Here is a 22,091-nt window from a genome sequence, read left to right as displayed (position 1 = left end):
GCAGCCGATAGGAGTAATATTTGTAAAAAGATACCACTGTTTATCAAACTGCTTTCAAACATAAATAAAAAGAACAGCAATTGCTACCTCAGATGATAGGAACTTCATCAAACTTGGTCATGTAGGGGCACCTGGGTGGTTCAGTCAGTTGAACATCTCACTCTGGATTTTGGCTTAGGTCATGATCTCACGGTTCATGAGTTCGAGCCCCACATCCGGCTCTCTGTTGTCAGCACAGAGCCCACTTCAGATCCTCTATTCCCCTCTCTCTTTGCCCCTCCTCATCTCATGCGCTCTCATGCTCTCAAAAATAAACATTTTTTAAAGCTTTTATTTATTTAATTTGAGAGAGAGAGAGAGCAAGCAGTGAAGGGGCAGAAAGGGAGGGAGAGAGAGAATCCCAAGCAGGTTCCATGCTGTCAGCACAGAGCCCAGTGCAGGGCTCAAACCCACCAACCATGAGATCATGACCTGAGTGGAAACTAAGAGTCAACTGCTCAACTAACTGAGCTACCCAAGTGTCCCAATAAATAAACATTTTTTAAAGAGACTATTTAAAAAAATTGGTACATGTACTAGACAATGGGATGCAATGGAAATAAATGTAGGCACGGGTAATACAAGGGCCAAGAGCACACACTTCTTCTCTCCAAAAGTGGCTCCCAAGGAAATTTGGGAAAGTAATGAGGAAAATAATGTCAGAAGATTAAATATGTATTGGGAGTTAGGCTAGCAAAATGCGGCTATAGCCTGCTGGAATGAAAGGCCAGTGTCCATATCTGCCCCACTCCACTATTGATAGGTAATTACGTAAAACTGTGGTTTTTAATAACCACAGTGAAGTGCACTGCCTGCATGTTAGGAGCACTGCACCTTCACATGCCAGATGCAGATAGAAGTAGGAGGAGGCAGTAGCTAATTCAAAATATGTGGAGGGTGCCTCGGTGCCTCAGTGAGTTGAGCATTCGACTCTTGATTTTGTCTCAGGTCATGATCCCAGGGTCATGGAATCAAGCCCTGCGTCAGACTCTGTGCTGAGCATGGGGTCTGCTTGAGATTCTCTCTTTCTCCCCCTGTCCCTTCCCCGTTCACACTCTCTCTAAAATAAAAATTACAAAATACGTATAATAAAAATGTACAACGAATCACTTCTTTCTCTTACTATTTATAAGAAGCAGAGAAAAAGGGAGAGAATAGTTTTAGACAATATGCATATGAAGGCAAAGGAAAGACAAACCGTGTTCCTCCTTCCTCAGTCAGAGAAGTAAAAGAGGTCAAATTAAAATCTAGGACTCCTCCATAGTATTATAAACATAAATGATAAAGGACATATCAGAGTCTCTGTTAGGTTGTGAAATTCATACTTGACATTTCAATGGAGCATTAGAATTTTTTAAAAATTAATATATGAATGGGGCGCCTGGGTGGCTTAGTCGGTTAAGCGTCCGACTTTCACTTAGGTCATGATCTCGCGGTTCGTGGGTTCGGGACCCGCGTCGGGCTCTGTGCTGACTGCCAGCTCAGAGCCTGGAGCCTGCTTCAGTCTGTGACTCTCTCTCTCTCTGACCCTCCCCTACTCACGCTGTCTCTCTCTCTCTCTCTCCTAGAAATAAATAAAACATTAAAAAAAATTAATATATGAAGACAGTTGAAAAAAAAACTTCCGGTGGGGGGGGGCGCCTGCCTGGGCACCTCAGTCAGTTAAGCATCCAACTTCAGCTCAGGTCAAGATCTCGCAGTTTGTGTGCTCGAGGCCCTGTAGGGTTCCGTCCTGACAGCTCAGAGCCTGGATCCTGCTTGGGATTCTGTGTCTCCCTCTCTCTCTGCCCCTACCTCGCTCATGCTCTGACTCTCTCTCAAAAATGAATAAACATTAAAAAATTTTTTTAATAAAAAAAATTCCAGATAGTGCTGAAGGCATGAAAAGTTGTGGTCTTCCTCTCTCATTTCCCACCCCTCTGTCTCCCTGTTTTTCTCCACAGGGGTAACCACTGCTGTGGAAACAAGAGCCAACTGTGCGTATTTAACATCTTGAGGACTGCTCCATCTCAGTACATATGCCTCCATCTCTTTTTGGCCATGTGGTATTCCATAGAGACCATAATTTATGGTTTGAAGGATCCTTCTCAAAGGTTAGCACCCAGAACTAAGTATGACCCTCCAGAGGTGAGCCCAACATAAGCAGGGCACAGAAAGACTGCTCAGGGCTGGTGGTTAGGCACCACTCACTTCCTGTCAGCAAGCTGAAGACCACTGTGTGAACCAGGGATCTTCACTGCTTCCCTTACACCTCAAAATTCTCCAGAATCAAATAATTTGCCTTTTCTTGATTCACTGTACACACACTCACACACATGAAGAGAGATCACATTGTTCTCTAGATCTATATCTGTAGGTAGATCTATAGATATAGACACACACACACACACACACACACACAAAGGACTGGCTTCTCACTGGGTCTTATTAGCATATAAAATGTTGGCCCAGCCTGAGGGAAACACCAGTGCCACCATCAGGTGCTGCTGTGTTGTTTAAGGGGGTGACTGCAGAACTCCCCGATTGCTTCTGGTATTGGTGGCAGCCTCTTGTGAAGTCTCATTCCTGTTCCTCAGCCTGGCAGGCTCCAGGCTTCCCACCTCTGCTTCCTTCCACCTCAGAGCAGCCCTGGAAAGTCAATGGAAGGGACTATATCCTCTCATTAAGAACTTGCTTGCTTGACCCTTAAAATAGACCCAATTCTTTCTGTGATTGGACCCCTGAATCTTCAGTTAGAAATGACCTTAGAGATGATTTCTTCTATTTTAAAAATGAGGAAACAGGACCAGAGAGGGGAAGTGACTTGCTCACAGTAACACAGCCAGTGAGGGCAGATTGCTGATTTCTGGACAGGGCTCCTTCCTTCCTTCGAGTATTCTCTTTCCCTATTTGTCTCCAGACCTAACTGGGCTGTGTGGCTTGCCCAAGCCTCTCTGGCTATCACATCTCATCACATGGTCAGTAGCCAGGAGTGGGTGGGGGACTGAAAAAGAGAGAAAATGAGCCCTTACACCAGTGGTTTTGGGGGAAGACACAGGCAAGCAGTTGGCTGAAACAAAGGTTCAGGATAAACACTGCATTTCACCCATCCAGGGACTTTGGACAGTTACTGTCGCAAACGCTAGAGTTCCCTTCTAAACATGAGCCTGTGTATGTGACACCTCGGTTCAGGAAGCCAGTGATACCCATGTTTAACAGGTGACCTGAGCCCCAGGAAACTATATGCGAGCTGGATCACACAGCATGGGCTAGACCAGGCCCAGGAGTCCTTGATCCCACTCTGCTTGGCTCTACCTCCAGAGAGGTCCTCAAAGGCTTTTGAGGGGTACCCATGGAGGATGTTGGCAGAGCCCTGGGAGTCCTGTGACCTTCCCACCTGCTGTGAGTCACCAAGCCTGTCTGACACCTGAGCTCCCCGTGGCTTCTTTTCGGGCCCAGCTCATGTTCCTCTCTGGGGGACATGCCCCAGCTTGGAGGTAACTGAAGACCCCTGTGTCCTATTAGAGATGGAAACTGAACCATAGCTTTTGCTGGGGCCCCTGGATATTTATGACAGGGTCAGTGCTGGGGAGCAGGCTAAGAGAACGTGGTATTATCGAGAGCAAGGGATGATTTTTGCAATTCTCTAAACTCAGTTACATTTGTTTGCCTTAGGACCCTTGGACGTGCTGCTTCTCCTGCCTAAGGTGGGCTCAGCCCCCAGCCCCAGCTCGTTTGTCTGGAGAACTATCCTCACAGACTCATCTTAGCCATAACCTCTGGGAGATCTTCTCTGAGCTTCTAACCAAAAAGCCTCTGGCTCCTAAAATTCCCCATTCCTCCCCTGTCTTAGAATTTAGCACCAGGTACTGAAATGACTGGTTTCGATATGTGTGTGGCCAAGTTCTATAAATGACCCATGTGTGTTTGAATAGAACACATCTTCTTCAGCTATAGTGTGCAGTGTGCCATGCAGGGCCATTATGTTAAGCTTCTAAATTGTGGGGTTCAGACCTTTTTTCCTTAATGATTTTGTTTTGTCTGCTTGATCTATCAATTATGGAGAAAGGTGTATTAAAATTGCCTGCTTCCATGTAGGACTTGGCAATTTATCCTTATAATTTTGTCAATTTATGTATTATACAAGTTGAAATCTCTTATTAGATGTATGCAGTCTTTTAATTTTTATATCTTCTAAAGATTTTTTAAAAATTTATTTTAGAGAGAGAAAGTATGAGTGGGGGATGGGGCAGAAGGAGCAAGAGGGAACCTCAAGCAGGCTCCACACTCAGCGCAGAACCCAGCACAGAGCTTGATCCCACAACCTTAGGATCATGACCTGAGCCGAAATCAAGAGTCAGACAATCAATTGACTGAGCTACCCAGGGGACCCAATTTATATATTTTAATTGAAACCGTTATCAATATGTAATGATCCTCTATTTTTGGTTATATACTGACTTGACCCCTCCTCAACTTATATAATGAGCATTTTTTCCCTTGGAAACTTAAGGACACATATAGATACACTATAATTTAATGAGCTTGTCCTCTATTATTAGATATTTACTGTTTCCAATTTTTCACAAATTTTTTATAAATCACATTGTAATTAGTATCTTCATATACAATTATTTCAGATTATTTCCTCCGTTCCTCTATTCCTAGTAGTGGAATTACAAAGTCATGGCCTATGAACATTTTAATGGCTCATCTTGTATGTTGTTTCTGCATAGCTGTTGGTCAACTTCGAATTTTCAATGCAAAGTCACCCAACTGGCTCTCATTGAACTATCTTTTCCTAAAATCCTTCAGTGTTTTTGGCTTGGTCTTTCTTGTCAATCAGGCTTCCCCCGTATTTGTGCACTTGGCAGACAATATATGTAATTGGGAACTTAAAATATCTCTGTTAAACATCGCCTGTTAGATTTGGCCCATCCCTTCCAACTTGCCAGTATCTCTCAGCCTCTGATTTGGCACTGACTGCCACCGATGTGGGGTCCATGTCTTCCATGTCTTCTGTAGCTTCACTCAAGTCCGGATGGAGTGATGAAAACAGAACCCTATGAGGATATCGACTTCTTTTCCAATAAGACTAATAGTTACAGTTTATTAAGCATTTACTATGCACTAGGCACTACACATGAGTTAACTCACTGAATCATCACAACCCCCACCCACCCACCAACACCACAAAGTAGGTATTATGGTCACCATTTTAAAATGTGAACACTGAAATTCAGAAAGAAGAACTCTAGCTGGTCACCCTGCTATGAGTGAGCGGAGCCATGATTCCAACCCCAGACTCGGGTTTTGGCCTGCAACCAAACCGCCGCAGCCCTCTTCTAGAGAAATCTACCACCAGGTGGCAGTATAGCCAACGAGCTCAGGAACTTCTCTTGAGAGCGGAAATTAGCCACAAAACTGCGTTTTTCCCCCGTAAAAGCAGCACTGGCTCTTATTGACATGCCTAAAACTAGATTATTCAATAAAATAAACATTAACCCAGCAAGCACATTCCTCGGGGTAAAAAGATAATAAAATAAACAGACCTTTGAACTTGGATCTTTCTAGCCTAGATTTCATCAATATATATTCCTTAGGGGAAAAGGTCTGTTTCTAACTCATCTGCACTTGGATGATTCTCCCTGATTTTCTGCCCACTCCTCGCTGCCTTTACCCCCCCTCCCCCAGAACTAGTGCACCCCCGCAGTAATCTCGGCTACAGGGCAGTCCTCCTTTAGGAGAGCCTATCAGAATCTGGGGTAGAGTTTAGAGAGGGGGCCTTCTCTCTGAGCCCTCCAGGGGGTTTGGATAGTCCCAGTTTGGGGGAAAATCCCCGACTCAGAAGGGCGTGCCTCTTTCTGATCTAACAGTCCACAAACCCCTCTCATTTCTTCAATCTTCCAGTCACAGCCTGAGATGTTTCTGCCTCCTTAAAAAAATAATAAAATAAATAATTATTTTTTCTTTTTACAGTTCTTGAACAAGCATGAGGGTTTTGCTCTCTGATTCCCCCTCTTGATCAACAGCACATTTTTCAAACCGTTTGAACACAAACACATGCTCGTTTTGTCGAACTGTACTGTATTTCAACAGAAATAGAACACAGATAGGATGTTGTTAACATTCCGTTACACACTGGTTCTGCCTGGATGGTCCCGGATTGAGCTTAAAGCTGCTCCCAGCAGAGTCCTTGGCTGTGAGCTGATGACCTCCTCCCTGCACCACCCCAGGCTGCACTGGAGTTAGGGACCTCCAGGCAGCGGTGGGGGGCTGGGGAGTGAGTGAACCACGGAAGCTGGGTCAGGGGAGGGCGGTTTGGGGGCCCTAGGCTGCAATCCAAGGGTTCTGAAGTGGAGTTTCAGGCCTGGTTTGATTCTTGGCTCTGCCTTTTACAAGTTCTGTGATTTCTGGTAAATTATCCAAGTGTGCTGAACCTCGGTTTCTCAGTGCAAAGCGTGGGTACATATAGCACCAACTGTGCAGAAATGTCGCATTAGATAAGAGCAATGCACAGCAAGTGCTTAGCACAGTGCCCTGAACACACTGTCCTAAGTGCTCAGTAACATTGGCTATTGTTCAGTTTAAGTAAGGAATCAGGGACAGCTCATGAAATCAGGGACCACTACTGCTGATGGGCCCACAGACACCATCATAGTCTGTGCTAGGGTCTGAATGTTTGTGTCCCCCTGAATTTATCTGTTGAAGTCTTAGTGCCCGGTGGGATGGTATTAGGAGGTGAGGCCTTTGGTCCTCAGGGTGGAGCCCTCATGAATGGGATTAGTGCTCTTATAAAAGACCTCACAGAACTCCCTCGCCCGCTCCGCCAGGCAAGAACACAGCGAGAAGCTGGCAGTCTGCTACCCTGAAGGAAAAGAGTCTTAACCAAATCCCCCCATGCTGGCCCCCAGAACTGTAAGAAATACATTTCTGTTGTTTATAAGCCACCTGGTCTGTGGTATTTGTTATAAGAGCTTGGAAGGAGTAAGAGTCTAATTTTCTCAAATAAGTAGGTGTCTTGCTTTTACCAGCTTGAATGAAAATAAGGAGCTATTTTTAAAGGTCCAAATAAGTGATTTCAAGCAGCCAGCATACTACTTATTAATGATGTCTTCCTATTACTCGTCAAAAATATTTCAATTTTTAAAAATTTTATGTTTATTTTTGAGAAAGAGAGAGACAGAGGTGAATGGGAGAGGGCAGAGAGAGACACAGACACAGAATCTGAAGCAGACTCCAGACTCTGAGCTGTCAGCACAGAGCCCAATGAGGGGCTCGAACCTGTTAACCATGAGATTATGACCTGAGCTGAAGACAGACACTTAACTGACTAAGCCACCCAGGTGCCCCCATTTTTAAAAAATGTTTATTCACTTTGGAGAGAGAGAAAGAGAGAGAGAGAGAGAGAGAGAGAGAGAGAGAGAAACAGACCATGAATGGGGGAGGGTCAGAGAGAGAGGAAGACACAGAATCTGAAGCAGGCTCCAGGCTCCAGGCTCCGAGCTGTCAGCACAGAGCATGACTCAGGGCTCAAATCCATGAACCATGAGATCAAGACCTGAGCTGAAGTTGGATGCTTAACTGACTAAGCCACCTAGGCACCGCTGTCAAATATACTACAATAAAGATTTTTAAAAATTGTTAAAATTTTGTTTTTGACTTTTTTAATTTATTACTTTTTTTTTTTAGGAGAGAGAGAGAGCACAAGAAGGGGAAGGGCAAAGAGAGAGGGAGAGAGAGAGAATGCCAAGCAGGCTCTACATTCAGCACAGAGCCCAATGTGGGGCTAAAACTCACAAATCGTGAGATTGTGGCCTGAGCTGAAACCAAGAATTGGACACTTAACTGAATGAGCCACCCAGGTACCCCCTTCAATACAGTTTTAAAAAAATAAAGTTTTGAGTTAAAATTTTTTTAAAAATTTTTTTAACATTTATTTATTTTTGAGAGACAGAGCATGAGCAGGGGAGGGGCAGAGAGAGGGAGACACAGAATCTGAAGCAGGCTCCAGGCTTTGAGCTGTCAGCACAGAGCCGGCCTTGGGGCTCAAAACCACCGTGGGGCTTGAACCTGTGAACTGTGAGATCATGACCTGAGCTGAAGTCAGACATTTAAACAACTAAGCCACCCAGGCGCCCCTAAATTAAAAAAAATTTTTTTTAAAGTATCCAACCAATAGTCAATCTAGAGCCTGGGTGCTTCCTAGTCATGGTTATTGCACCTCTGAGAAGATACAAATAGGTCAAAAGGGCCCTTGTTCATGTGGCTGCCCCTGAGACAGGTAGCCTAGCAGTGCAAGGCCGTGTCCACTCAGGAAGCTCTTGGGCCACTGAGGCCTGCCCCCTGTGCTGCAGGTGTTTCTCAGGGCTCAGGGCTGGGTTGAAGACTCCTCCCTCTGCAGGGTTATGGTCAGCCTCTGGCCAGCCTGGGCTCCCATGGAGATGGTGTTTTAGAGACTGAGCTCTTTGATCTTATCGACATACAGGCTCTGTTCAGCCTGTGCTAGTTTCCCCCATAGCTCAGAAAGCGCAGATTACCTTGAAGCTGGAGGCTGTCCCTCACTTCACCTGCTAGCCAAAAAGAAAAAAGGCAGCCCAGTGATACTATGAACCTTCCTCCCCCTCCTAGCCAGGATCAACTCACCCTCATCATGAGAGCTGGACCCTGTCCTCCCAATACCCAAGTCCAGCCCCTAAAACTCCAGAGGAAGTCCTTTCTCTTCTAGCCCCAAGGGCCACCATCATTCCTGTCCATTTCCTTCAGGAGAAACTAGCATCTTGTTGCCCCTGTGTTTCGATGAGGAAACTGAAGCCTGAGAGAGGCAAGTGGCCCAGGAAACACAGCTGGTCAGGGGGCTGAGCCCACGTGACACCCATCTTAGAACTCTTTCCCCAAATCATACTAGGTCTAGGTTAGAATGGGGAAATTGGGAGGAAGAGAGAAGGGTCAGGGGTCAGGGGTCAGGAACAGGTCAGTGAAGTCAATACTGCAGAGTGTTGTGCCGGCAGTGGAGTGCACAGTTGATGGGTGGAAGTGACAAAGGGCCTGCTGGACACTGGTTTTCATTTTTAGTGAACTTCCCTCAAGATTTCCTCAAGAGTTGTGCAATTAGGTGCTTAATGAATCAGAAACACTTTTTTGAGGATTAGAAGGAAATACCCAGTGTAGGTTTATGGGCTGTAGGGCTGTTTCAAAACCAAAACCAAAACCATGAAGTCTGGGGATGTGAATTCCACTCATTTGCATGTGAGCTGCCATTAATTTGTAGATTGAATCTGGGGCCCTAACAAGGCGCACATAAAATTAAATTAACTAATTAGTGCAAATGTCTGCAACTACTCTCAGGACAATTACTCATTGAGGGAGCAGTGAGAACCTAGAGCCTTTAAAAAAAATCAGGCCCTTCTTTTTCCAAGCAGCTTTATAAATGCGGAGTCACAAAAAGCACAGAGACTGAAAATGCACCAGTGCCACCCTAGAAGCCTGCACGCTGGCTGGCGGGATCAACACTTTGGAGTCAGAAACCAGAGACCACACCTGTCCGGATCTGGTAAGGCCTGACCTCCTTACGCTGAAGACCCATAGACCCCCTCCCACGACACTCTTTATTGAAATTGGGAGCAGCTTAGGACGCCCGGCGTCAAGGTGCTTGGGTGCAGATGGGCAGGCAATGGGGACATTAACTCCAGTTTGGTGCTTCTTGGGGTCAAAGCGTGAGGCATCCCCAGCTGCTCCGAGCACTTCATCACAGACCCGTGGAGAAGACATCCAGAGAAGACAGCCATTGCTCCTCCTTCCACATTCCACAAGGCAGTGGATCTTACTGTGGCCCCCTCCAGGTGAGTCTGAGGTGTTTGAGGTAAGGGGCTGGCCCTCAGACTTCCTGGGATGGTACTAGCATTGTGGCTGAACGTGTGGACGTTCCACAGACAGGCCTGCACCCCAGTTCTGGCTTTGGGGGGGTGGGACTAGGGTAGGGTCCTGGGGTGCCTCTGTAAGGCATAGATTGTAAGAAGGCCCTGGCTCTCTGGGCCTCGCATGCAGTTCAGCACCTGAGAAAGAGATGCACCCTGGCACCTTGATGGCCTCAGCCTAGTCCCAGTCCGGTATGTATGCAACCTACAGAACTGAGTTCTGGTTCTGTTGGTCTGAGGTGGAGCCTGGAAATATGCATTTGTGTCATCTTTGGAGTTGAGTCATAGTCTGATGGTCAGCTGTACTTGGAGATTACTGGCTTAACTTCTCTAAACGTCAGTTTTCTAGTCAAACAGGGTAAGAGTATCTTTCCCATGGGGTTGTTGTGAGGATTAAACAAGATAACACATGTAAAGCACTTAGCGTCCGCCTAATAAGCACCCAACAATGGTGGTGAAGGAGGAGTTCCTTGGGGTGCCGGTGGGAGGGTTCACCCCAGCAATTGTGTGCCCTGCCTCTCTCCTGACTGGAGTTCATCCCAAGGATGAGAGGTGCCTGTGTCAACCCCACCCTGGCCAGGGGTCTGGATTCAGACTCTGGTGATAGGATGCAGGTTGGTCTGGACACCCTCTGGAAGAGGGGCTTCGGGGTGTCCCACATGGTGACATTCTGCAGCTGCAGGCTCTCCCCTGAGCCCAGGGAGGAAAGGCAGTGTGGCTGTTTACTTGAAACAGGAGTCAAAATGAAAGGAGAAAGGGAACAGACAGTTGTGGAAGACCAACTACGCACAGCTGCGCTTGTAGTCTGTCTTAAGAAATTGTCCCAAGAACCGGTGAGGTAGGTAGTATTATCTTCCACATTTCACAGACAAAGAAACGGAGGTGTAGAGAAGTTCAAGCTGCTCCAGACCTCAAGCCTGTTGTCTTACGTGGTGGTGTTCAAAGGTGCTCTGTGGAGCCCAGGCCATTTATGTCACTTTGCGGGCCACTACAGGGGCAAGGAAAGGACCCGTCCCCAGCTTGGACCCCCACTTCCTCTTCAGCTGCCGCATAGCCTTTAACTGGTGTGGGCCCGCAAAGAAGATTCTTCCAGGATTTCCTAGCTGAGGAAAATGTTGAAAAGATCACCACCCTGGACCATCCATCATCTGCCTGCAGGCTCTCAGGTGTCAGTATATGCCCCAGGCAATCCCAGACTCGATGCCACCGGGTCTGCTTTGGGCCTCAGCTAAAACTGGGGGAATTAAGGGGCGCCTGGGTGGCTTAGTCGGTTAAGCGTCCGACTTTCGCTTAGGTCACGATCTCGCGGTTCGTGGGTTCGAGCCCCGCCTCGGGCTCTGTGCTGACTGCCAGCTCAGAGCCTGGAGCCTGTTTCAGTCTGTGACTCCCTCTCTCTCTGACCCTCCCCTGCTCGCGCTGTATCTCTCTCTCTCTCCTAGAAATAAATAAAACATTAAAAAAATTTTTTAAAAAACTGGGGGAATTAAGGTGAAAGATATTAGACATCTAAGTGAACGTGAGACACAATTCCCATGTGTCTTGAATTTACAAAGAACTTTGAAGAACTGGTTCTACTCCTCTTGGACTCCTCAGATGGATCAGGGATATGATCAGGGTTAGTGTGTGGGGAGAGAGGATGGTTTGTGAAGAGATTTCCTCAGAGAGCTCTGCTGACATGCTGAATCCCCCTGACCATGTGGGAAGGAAAGGGGTGCCATCTACTTCACCTCCAACCTGGTCGGAAAGGCTTCCATGGGGTTTACCGAGTGCTTCAGTTACCTATCGCTGTGAAAGAGACCACCACAAAAATCAGTGCCTTCAAACAACAATAATCATTGATTTGTTCATAATTGTAGAATGTGGGCCAGGCTCAGTGTAGACAGTTTGTCTGCTCTGCATGGTGTCAGCTCCAAAGTGACTCACTCATCTGGCTGGCAAGCTGGTACTGAGTGATGACTGGGAGGTCAACTGGCATTGTTGGCCAACGGTATGATTCTCTGTGTGGCTGCCTGGGCTTCCTCAGAGCATGGAGGCTGGGTGCCAACAGAGAGGAAGGGGAAGATGCCAGTCCTCTTAAAGGATCTTTCCCATGGGGGTCCAGGACCAGCAGAGTCCCTTCCAGCACATCCTGTTGGGTAAGTAGTCACAGGCTAGCTTAGATTCAAGGGGTAGAGTAATAGATTCCTCTTCTTGATAGCCGGCTGGGCATGCATCTAAAGGAAGGGCAAGAATGGACAGTGGCCATCTTTGGAGAGGATGACCTCTGGAGTTGAGCGGGGAGTGCGGAACCTGGCAGCTGATGCCCTTTTCTGGAGTAGGACAGGCAGCTGCACTGATTCAGGGTTTTGTGGGCAGAGCCAGGAGCTTGCTGGTGTCTTAGGATCCTTCTGGACTTTTGCTGGAAGCCAGGGAAGTGTGAGTGCCTCTCAAGGATCAGAAGTGGACTAAGCAGAGGAGTGAGGCCATGGGGCCCGAGCAAGAAGCTGGCCACCCAGAATCCAGATGCATCAAGGCGGCTGAAGGAACCGTGGGAAGATCGTCCCGAGGGTGGGAGTCTCAAGCAATCCACAAGAGCATCCATCACAGAAAGTCTGGTTTGCCCTGCCTGTCCTGAGAGTATGAAGCTGCCACGTAGCACGTGGCCAGTCCCCTTACTTCCGCTCCTGCCCTTTCCCTCATCTGGTGGTAATGGGAACAGCCACTGTGAGGTGCGGAGTGAGAGGAATGGGTTGGAGGAAGAAGCCTTTCCCAGAGGTGGCACCAGCTTCTGTGAGAGGGGAGAAGGCTCTGTTGTTATTGTTTTTTAATGTTTATTTATTTATTTTGAGAGAGAGACAGAGACAGCGAGTGCCAACGGAGGAGGGGCAGAGAGAGAGAGGGAGAGAATCCCAAGCAGGCTCTGTGCTGTCAGGGCAGCAGATCCCTACATGGGGCTCGATCCCAGGAAGCATGAGACCATGACCTGAGCCAAAATCCAGAGTCGGGTGCTTAACCGACTGAGCCACCCAGGCACCCCGAGAAGAGTCTATTTTAAATGAAGACTGAAGAGTGACTAATATATAACCACTGAAGGATGTTGCCTCTTACAGCTCAAGTAACTGGGCACACAAAGATCATGAGGCCTGTGAGTTTTCATCCCGTAGCAGAAGAAAAGCTTTCCTTCATTGAATAAAGTTTAAAGGGTAGTGGGAGATAAAAAAAAAAAAAAAAAAAAAAAAAAGTTTATTTAGTCAAGAACCACGCTTGTACACCATACAGGTGCAATCAGTGAGCAGTGCCCCAGCAAATCCCAGCCCCGGGTCTGCCGCTCCACAGCTGGAACGGGGCCATGGTCCCACAGTCCAAAGGCCACAGTGTGGAGCAGGCAGAGAGCTGAGTGTTGTGCAGGTTGTTTGTCTTATTGACTTGCTTTGCTTAGGGGGAGAGAGGCTCACTAGAAAGTTCACTCACATCCTGAGGAAGGCTTCCAAGGTGGAAAGGATTGCCATTTCTCTGCAAGGCCTCAGATCCAGCAGATAGAGAAACTATCCCCGCCCTGGGGACCTTTTCCCCTGTCCTGGAGGTGTCCTCTGTCTCTTTCTGCCTTGGGTTTTGGGTCTAGAAATCACTGCACTCATCTCTCACGGCTAGGTCCTTGGGTGTCTGCACCTAGAGATCTTAATAGTGCCTAGATGTCTGGGCTGCTCTGTGGGAGACTCTAGTTGTGGAGTCCAGCAGATGGGGAGTAGCTGGTGGTAAGGAAATGCCACGTACATTGGTAAGCTATGACTCTGAACTGCTTTGTCTAGTCGTGAGAACCGACTTTGTTGTTGGTGAGAGGGCAGCTTGGAGCTAGAGCCCAGCCTCTCCCTGATCCCTTCAGCTACCCCTGCCTCCCAGTCACTGCTCCCCCTTGATGCCCTGTCCCAAGTGTGGATACACCACCTTTCTCTCATGATCTGGACTGCTGGGACACGACTCACCCCCTTAAATAAGTTTTACCAAAAGCTTAGGGCTTACACATGAGAAATGAACACAAAGAGGAGTATGGCAGCAGCAATCTGCCTGGCAAGGTGGGCCTACTTTGTGACTCTCTCCAGAGGTTCCTCTCTGACCTTGAGACCTCCCAGCTCCATAGGGTGGATATCATCTTATGCACCGCTACCAGGGAAGTCCTAGGTCGGGACAATGAGGCTTGTGGGGGAAAAGTGGATTCCTCGCTCCTGCATGCCTAGGGCCTCATTTAATAATTCATTTTCTTGAGTGAAGAACCTTTTCATCACTTAAGAGGGGATGAGTCCTGGGAATGACCTCACTTCAAGGAAGTGTGGATGTTGCACTGCCCTTCTCCCACTCCAAGGATTTTCTGGGTTGGGTTCAAATTATATTTCAATACCATAACTCCAAGATTCATATAGTAGAGATTTGTATAAACACAAGAGTAAAGCTTGGATCTAGATTTTGTTTAACTCTTGAGTTGCCAATAAAATCTCCTAGGATGCTTCCAGTCGTTGGTACCATTCACCAAATGTTTGTACTTCATCTCCTGGCCACATTGTATGCTTTGAAGTTATGTGCAGGCTGTGTGTGATGGTTTAAAAATATCCATATGTTCTTTGATACTCTTCCCTTCAGGAGGTGGGGCTTAGGTTTGCCTATACGGTATGCGCTGGAGTTAATGACTCACTTAGAATAAATAGAATATTCTGGAAGTGATGTCATATGACTCCCGAGATGAGGTCATAAAAGGTTTTTGGGCTTCCTTTTTGGGTTCTGTCTTGACTTCCTCACTCCAGGGGAAGCCAGCTGCCATGTCATGAGAACACTCAAGCAGCACTTTAGAGAGGCCCATGTGGCAAGGGATGGTGGCCTGCTGCCAGCAACTAGTGCTAACTTGCCAGACATGTTAGTGAGTCACCTTAGGTCCCCCTCCTCTGTCAACACTCCAAACACCTGCAGACTTGGCATCGTGACTGCAGCCTCATGAGAGACCCTCGGCCAGAAACACCCAGCTAAGCTGCTCCCAGATTACTGAACCCTGAAACCATGTGAGATCATAAATATCTATTGTTTTCCATTAAGTTTCAGGGTTATCTGTTGTACGGCAACACATCACTAATACCTTATGACTTGCTTTGGCCTGTGCAGATGGACAGATGTGTTATTTCCAGGGAGAGGCCTTAAGGACAAGGTACATAATCCTCTGTGTTCTTCTGCTAGCCAGTTTCCAGCTGGTGTCTGTGTCATCAACCTGGCCCTGGAGTGAGGACTATGCCTGGGTCAGGGGCCCAGCAGGGGGAAGAAAGCATTGGCAGAAGAGGTGTTGAGGAGTGTTTAATGGCAGAACCATCCACAAGTCTGACATCCTGCTGATATTTAGCAGAAAGCAACAGGAGATGGTAAAAGGTCTCAGGCCAGTGTCAACACCCCCAGACCTGAAGTGACAGAATCGGATGAGTGGTGTAGCTGTAGGGGAGGGCTACGTAACAGGACTGTAAACCTCGGTAAAGAAATGCCGCCTCTGTCAATCAACAGCCCTGCAGGGAGGGCCCTGGAGGCAGACTGCACCCCATTACCTCCTGCTGTGTAGTCTCAGTGCCCAAACTGTGTAGTCTCAGGTCTTGGTGTTGCCACTATTTATATGACTTTTAAAAAATGGTACCAAACAACAGTTGAGTCTTTTAGCTTTTTAGGGATGCAATTTGTAGCTTACTCATTCTGATGGTGCATTGAAAGGAAATGTTTCTTAGAATAGCTGCACCACTGAGGCTATTCTGAAGTTCTTCCGTGGAAGTAGTGGACAGTATCTGCTTTAGATCCTTTTTCACAAGGAAGTATTTTCTTCCTTGTTATATGGAACTTCAAGATGCCTATTGGCCTCCTCATGGCGTGCACTCTAAAAGTCTTGCTCATGGAGATCGTGGCCTCCAATTTCAGAACAGTACATCTTTTCCCAAATGATCTTGGGCCTTTCATCCTTCCATAAATATATATGATGGCTTGGCCCAGTCCTAAATCCAGTTATAGGATTTGCACAGCAACCTCCCTCCCTCCAGAGCTGTGTTAACGAACTCTAGGCTTTGAAGACTCAGGAGTCCTTGCCAGAGAAAGGGCCAACTGAGTGGGATTGAGCTTATAGTGTAAATAAGTCAACTGCAAAGTCTTTGGGGTTTGCTTGCTCTCACAGAGAACCCATGCCAGGTGGGAACTCTCAAACCTCTCATAGAGCCTTGTTATTCTAGTGAGGTCAGCTCCACCAAGGGGCCACCACCTAGGCATCCTTTCCTTGGAACTTCAGGTAGGTCATGATCAATCATGAATTCTGAAGATTATTTATTTCCTGAGAAAGAAGTATTGGCTCCTGCCCAATGTGGTCATTCTTGACGTTTGTACCTATGTAGAGCAGTGGCTTTCTCTAATGGTTGTATAGAAGTCCAAGTCATAGCATTCACGAGGTAACGTCAACTCTCTTTGGGGAATTTTCAATGAAACTTTACTGACAATTTGAGGATAGTTGATGTATTCATTTCCTAGAGCTGCCGTAACAAAGTACTATAAACTAGATGGCTTAAAACAACAGAAATTTATTTTCTCACACTTCCGGTGGCTGGAAGTCCAAAATCAAAGGTCTTGGCAGGGCTGTGCTCCCTCTGAAGTCTCTGAGAGAGGATCCTTACTTGCCTCTTCTACCTTCTTGAAGCCCCAGGTGTTCCTTGGCTGGTAACAGCATCAATGCAATCTCTGCCTACATCTTCACATGGTTGTCTTCCATGTTTGTGTGTGTGTGTCTTCTTATGAGGACACCAGTCATACTGAATTAGAGCCCAGCCTACTCCAGTATGACCTCATCATAACTAATTACATCTGCAACAACCCTATTTCCAAATAAAATCACATTCTGAGAGGGTTGGGATTTCAACATACCTTTTTGTTAGACACATTCAACCCTTAAAAGTAAACAAAAGTTTACAACTACTGCATAGGCTTAGACCTGTCTTTTATTTATTTATTTTTTTAGAGGAGGAGGAGAAGGGGGAATTGCAACCAGGCTCCTTGCTCAGTGCAGAGCCTGATACAGGGCTCAGTCCCACAACCCTGGATCATGATCTGAGCCAAAATAAAGAGTCAGTTGCTCAAATGACTGAGCCACCCAGGCACCCTAGCTTAGACCTGCCTTTAGAGCTCCTTGTTTGTTTGTTTGTTTGTTTAATGTCAACTTAAAAAATACCTGTTGGGGTGCCTGGGTGGCTCAATTGGTCAAGTGTCTGACACTTGATCTTGGCTCAGATCATGATTTCACGGGTTCTTGAGGTCAAGCCCCATGTGAGCCTCAGGGCTGACAGCAGGGAGACTGCTTGGGATTCTCTCTCTCCCTGTCTCTCTGTACCACCTCCTCCCAAAATAAATAATAAACTTAAAAAAAAATACCTATCAAGCAAAACTTATGTAGACCTTCTTCTCTGTATGTTAGGAAAATAGGTGATACCCCGTTCTAAGACATCTAATATTGGAAAGAAGCAGTTTACTAATCTAGACTCTGGAGAACTGGCCCAACATCAAATTAAAATAATGGTGTGTCTGTGGGGGTGAGGAGCATGGTAAGGGATACTCATAATAGGATAAATATAGCCCATCTTCCTGAAGCACCAATTTGGTTAGAACTTTTAAGGGGGAAACACATTCTTATGTATAACACATTATGAAACAGACTGTAAAATTCACATGGATTTTAAATATAAATTGCAAATCTTCAAAGAAATTTTAGCTTACAGCTGGCCTTTTTGGGCTACAACCTCTTCTCACCCGCCCCCAGCTCGTATTCACGTGAGGGTGCTTTCATGGTAAAGCTGAAGAAACACGGGATCTGAAAGTGCCTTGCTGGGTGGTAGAACGCCACATTTGAGGGGAAGACAGAAATCTGACCAGAAGACAAAGCACCCGGACCCTGGCTTTCAGCTGTTTGCATAAATACCTTCCCTAAGTTAGTTAAAAGCTAACTCGCCCTGTGCTTTTGTGGCAGGTTCATAGAGAGTTGTTCAGGGGAATGAGCTTAAGAGGATTTCTTTATAAACTGTTTAGAGAAAATAAGGGATCTGAGCCTCCAGTTCCAATGGGTGGGGAGTAGAGGATATGTTTCCCATACCAGCCATTCTTCAACACCAGCTGAATGTGCTATGATTCAACTCAGTTTTGCCACTATCTACTCAGAGATAGTGTCATAGCCCCCCCTCCCCCCCAGGTTAAGGGCTCAGTCCCACAAGACTGCTCCTAATCCCACCACTTCAGATGCCAGTCACTAGCCCAGGTTAAGCCCAGGCTATCACCGGTGTTTCTGACTAACAAACTGTAAATTGGAGATTCCAACAACCCTTCCTTGTTTTCAATTAATTTGCTAGAATGTCCCACAGAACTCAGGGAAACCTTTTATTTGCTACATTACTGGTTTATGATGGATGCACAGGACAAGGTATGGGAAAGGGCAGGGAGCTTCCATGCTCTCTGGGTGCACCACTCTCCCCTCCTCTCCACGGGTTCACCAACCCAGAAGCTCTCTGAACCCTGTCATTTTGGGTGGCTTATGGAGACTTCATTACATAGGCATGGTGGTTTAAATCACTGCCCATTGGCAATTGATTCACCCTCCATCCCTTCTCCCCTCCTCCAGGTCAGGAGGTACTAAAAGCTCTAATCACATGGCTCCTTTGGTAACCAGCCCCCCATCTTTAGGTGCTTTCCAAAAGTCACTGCATTAACACAGAGTCGGTTGTGGTTGAAATGGATTTGTTACAAATAACAAGACACTCATTTCACTTCATGGCCCTGAGTAATTTCAGAAACTGAGGACAAGAGACCAAATATTACAACAAAAGATGCTCTTATTTCTATTATGGTTCAGGAAATTCTGAAGATTTGGACAGCTCTGTGCCAGAAATGGGGATGGAGACCAAACATATACTTCCTATTATGAATCACAATATCACAGATAGTCATCAGTGTTCTTTGTTGCCCTTTATATGAGGATTCACATAATCAATTCCTGCTTGATTTAAAATTTTTTTAATGCCTATTAATTTTTGAGAGAATGAGAGACAGTGTGTGTGTGTGAGCAGGGGAGGGACAGAGAGAGGAAGACACATAATCTGAAGCAGGCTCTGAGCTGTCAGCACAGAGCCCAGTGCAGGGCTCAAACTCACAAACTGTGAGATCATGACCTGAGCCGAAGTCAGACACTTGACCGACTGAGCCTCACAGGCACCCGTGTTCCTACTTGATTTTAGATCCCAGAAAAAGCTGCCTCCATAGAAGAATTAGTTAGAATTCTTTGTCTTATTGGACAATGAAAATTATGTAGCTGATTGTGTTTCTTTCTGCTCCATTGCCAGGTATCTTAAAACCAAATTTCTTACATCTTATAACCTGTTCAACTCCAATGCCAGAAAGTGCCTGCACCTTCTCCCACCTTCGAATGGACTCTGAGCTGTTTCTTTCCTATACGTTTAGTCCTGTTTGCTGTGGTAAACACCCACTCAGGAAGAGGGCAGGGCACAAATTATACCGAAAACATTTTTTTTCCAGTCAGCTATTAAAGGATGTGACCAATTTACAACTAAAATTCAGATATAAGACCAAAAAACTATTAATACGGACTAAAAGACAAGTCAAGCACTAGAGAGGAACAGCTGCTGGGTATTATTTTTTTTAAAAGGAAAATCTATGTACATTCACATTGTTTTGCTATTATAAGCAATGCTGCGATGAATACCTATGTGCATAGTTCTCCAATTGGTTCTTTAAGGTATCTTTCTAGAAGTGAAATTATTGTCCTTATAGTGTCATGATTTTCAAGGGCAAATCAATTTGCTGTGTGTATTAGGAGGTTTTGGGTCACACGAGAGGCAGTATAACACAATGGCTGAGACTGGACTCCAGAGTTTAAATTCTGGTTCCACTGTCTCTGTTCTTGTCATGAAATGTAGGTGGTCACTCAATCAGTGGAGTCTCTTTAGACCTTTCTTTCTTAACTCTTGGAAATATTTGATGCTATTAGCCATACCCTTACTCATAGGCTTCTACAAAGCTGCATTTTTCCTGTCTCTTTATCACTTCTAAGTGTCTTTTTCCTTTGCCCATCCCTTAAATGTTGGTACTGTTCCTCAGGGGGCTGCCCTAGGTGCTTTTTTTCTCCCTCTTTCTGTAAGCATTCCCAAAGTTTGGTTACACCTTACATGCTGTTGGATCCCAAGTCTAGAATTCCAGTCCAGGTCTCAGGAGAGATCCTGAACTCCATATCTGTATATCCAATTGCATTATTGGACATTTCTATTTAGGAATTTTGTAGGAACATCCGATTCCACATTGCCCAACTGAACTTGTCATTTTCCCCCATCTCTTTCCCTGTTACTAGGAAATAGTTGCTAAAGTCAGAAACCTGGGGTCCAGCTTTGAATCCCTCTTCCTTAACTGCCCACCTCAAATGGACCGGCCTCTCCTAAAATATTTTCCAAAGTCCACTTGCTTCTTTGCAAACTCACTACCAACACCGTCTTGTGACCCACCATGCTTTCTTGCCTGGTCGACTGAACAGCTCCCCAAATGGCCTCCTTACCTTTAGCTGTGCTAACTACACTAATTTCCACTCTGCTCCAGAATGCTGCTGCCATCACTAAAACATTGACCATGACCCTCGCATGCTTATCCTTCAGAGACAAGTCCCTTTGTGACTGGCCACTGAATTTCTTTTGTCTTGAGTGGGCCTTGCTCTTCTCACACTCAGGCCTTTGCACAGATGTTTTCTTTCTCTAAAACTTTACTTGCAATTCTCTTCTTAGCTTACCTCCTCTTATTCTTTGGGTCTCAGACTCAATGTCACTTTCTCTGGAAAATATAAAGTAGTTCAGGCTTCCTGGCCATGTGCTTCGTTATATCACCATACAATTTCTTTACCATTTATTGCAAAAGTGTTGAAATTTCTTAATTGTTCTGTTTCCCTGAAGAACTGCAAGGTCCGTAAAGACAAAAACTATGTCTGAGTGTTTCACCACCAAGCATCCTAGCATTTACTGCTGTGCTCAGTAATCATTAGATGCTCAGTAAATAGTTATTGAATGCATGGGAAGACACACAGGATGTGTCCTCTCCACATTACTCAAAATGGCAAAAAAAAAAAAAAAAAAAACCCTAGGAAAATACAGAATTTTCTTCTTTTTTGAAAATAGAGAATTTTATAATATGAGGGTTATGATAAGTTCAATGAATTTCCCATGCAGTGCAGTCATTAGGACTGTCGTGGTAAAAAAATATCCAGTGACATATGGAAAGATGTTTCTCATACATTGTTTGTTAGGCGAAAATGACAGTATGACATATGTATAGCCTGATCATGTTTTTGCTCTTGTGTTTTTCATTTTCCCTTAGAATTCTTTATCACATGCACTTACCTTTCTATTTATTTTGTTATTTTTCTTCTCAGCTTGTTTTCTTCCTGTGACTGTCTGCTCGTGTTTTATGAAAGACATCTTTTCTTCCATTCTATCAAGGACACTAAACAATTTCCCGGTATTTTCTTCCTGTAGCCTGCATTTTCAGGGATTTTTCCCTTCCTCTTGTTATCTGGGGAGGAAGGGATTTGTCCTTCCTCTTATTCAGTAGCATTTTTTCATGGGCTCCATTTTTTTCTCTTTTTACTTACTTGGATTGAATGAAACAATTATCTCCTGCTTGGGAGATAATAGCATCCTTTTCTTAGATCAACAGCTTGAGAGGAGGTTGGTGTGAATGGTTCCCAGTGAAATTCTGAGTTCTAGAGGACTCTAGTACAGCTTTGCTCACTGAGGTGACATCTTCTTCAACACCTACTGCCTGGCTCTTTGATTCTGTGACCCCATATGGTACATAACAACTTCAATTCCTTTTCCATTAAAAGGAATCCAGGCTTCTAGGGGGGAAATGTGGATTCCAGGTTTGAGTTGGAAACATACAAAATAAACTCGAACATCTCATCATACCAGATAGTGAAGATTATGTATCAAAAGGATTCAGAGACCAATCTGAAAGGCCTTTCAATGCCAACAATGGATCATTTGAGTATCAGTGAGGATAACTGCAATGGATTGAAACACATCACATAATTAAATCTGTGCATTCACAATACTGCCACCCTTCCAAGCCCTGATTGGT

General features: G+C 45.6%; 1 long non-coding RNA gene across 2 annotated transcripts; it reads left to right on the top strand.

Annotated features, from left to right (window-relative positions):
- Positions 1-14,714: 14,714 nt before the first annotated feature.
- Positions 14,715-19,385, top strand: LOC120245878. Of its 2 annotated transcripts, XR_005531922.1 has the most exons (3): positions 14,715-14,962; positions 15,063-15,105; positions 19,298-19,385. It is a non-coding gene; the product is annotated as an uncharacterized LOC120245878 (long non-coding RNA). The 2 variants fall into 2 exon arrangements; XR_005531923.1 differs by lacking the exon at positions 14,715-14,962 and having other exon boundaries at positions 15,026-15,105.
- Positions 19,386-22,091: the final 2,706 nt, after the last annotated feature.

Source organism: Hyaena hyaena, unplaced genomic scaffold (assembly GCF_003009895.1).
Source record: "Hyaena hyaena isolate Hyena2069 unplaced genomic scaffold, ASM300989v1 scaffold_434, whole genome shotgun sequence".
NCBI classification, from domain to species: domain Eukaryota; kingdom Metazoa; phylum Chordata; class Mammalia; order Carnivora; family Hyaenidae; genus Hyaena; species Hyaena hyaena.
The sequence above is the reverse complement of the archived record's forward strand: the minus strand, read 5'-3'. Positions and strand labels throughout refer to the sequence as shown.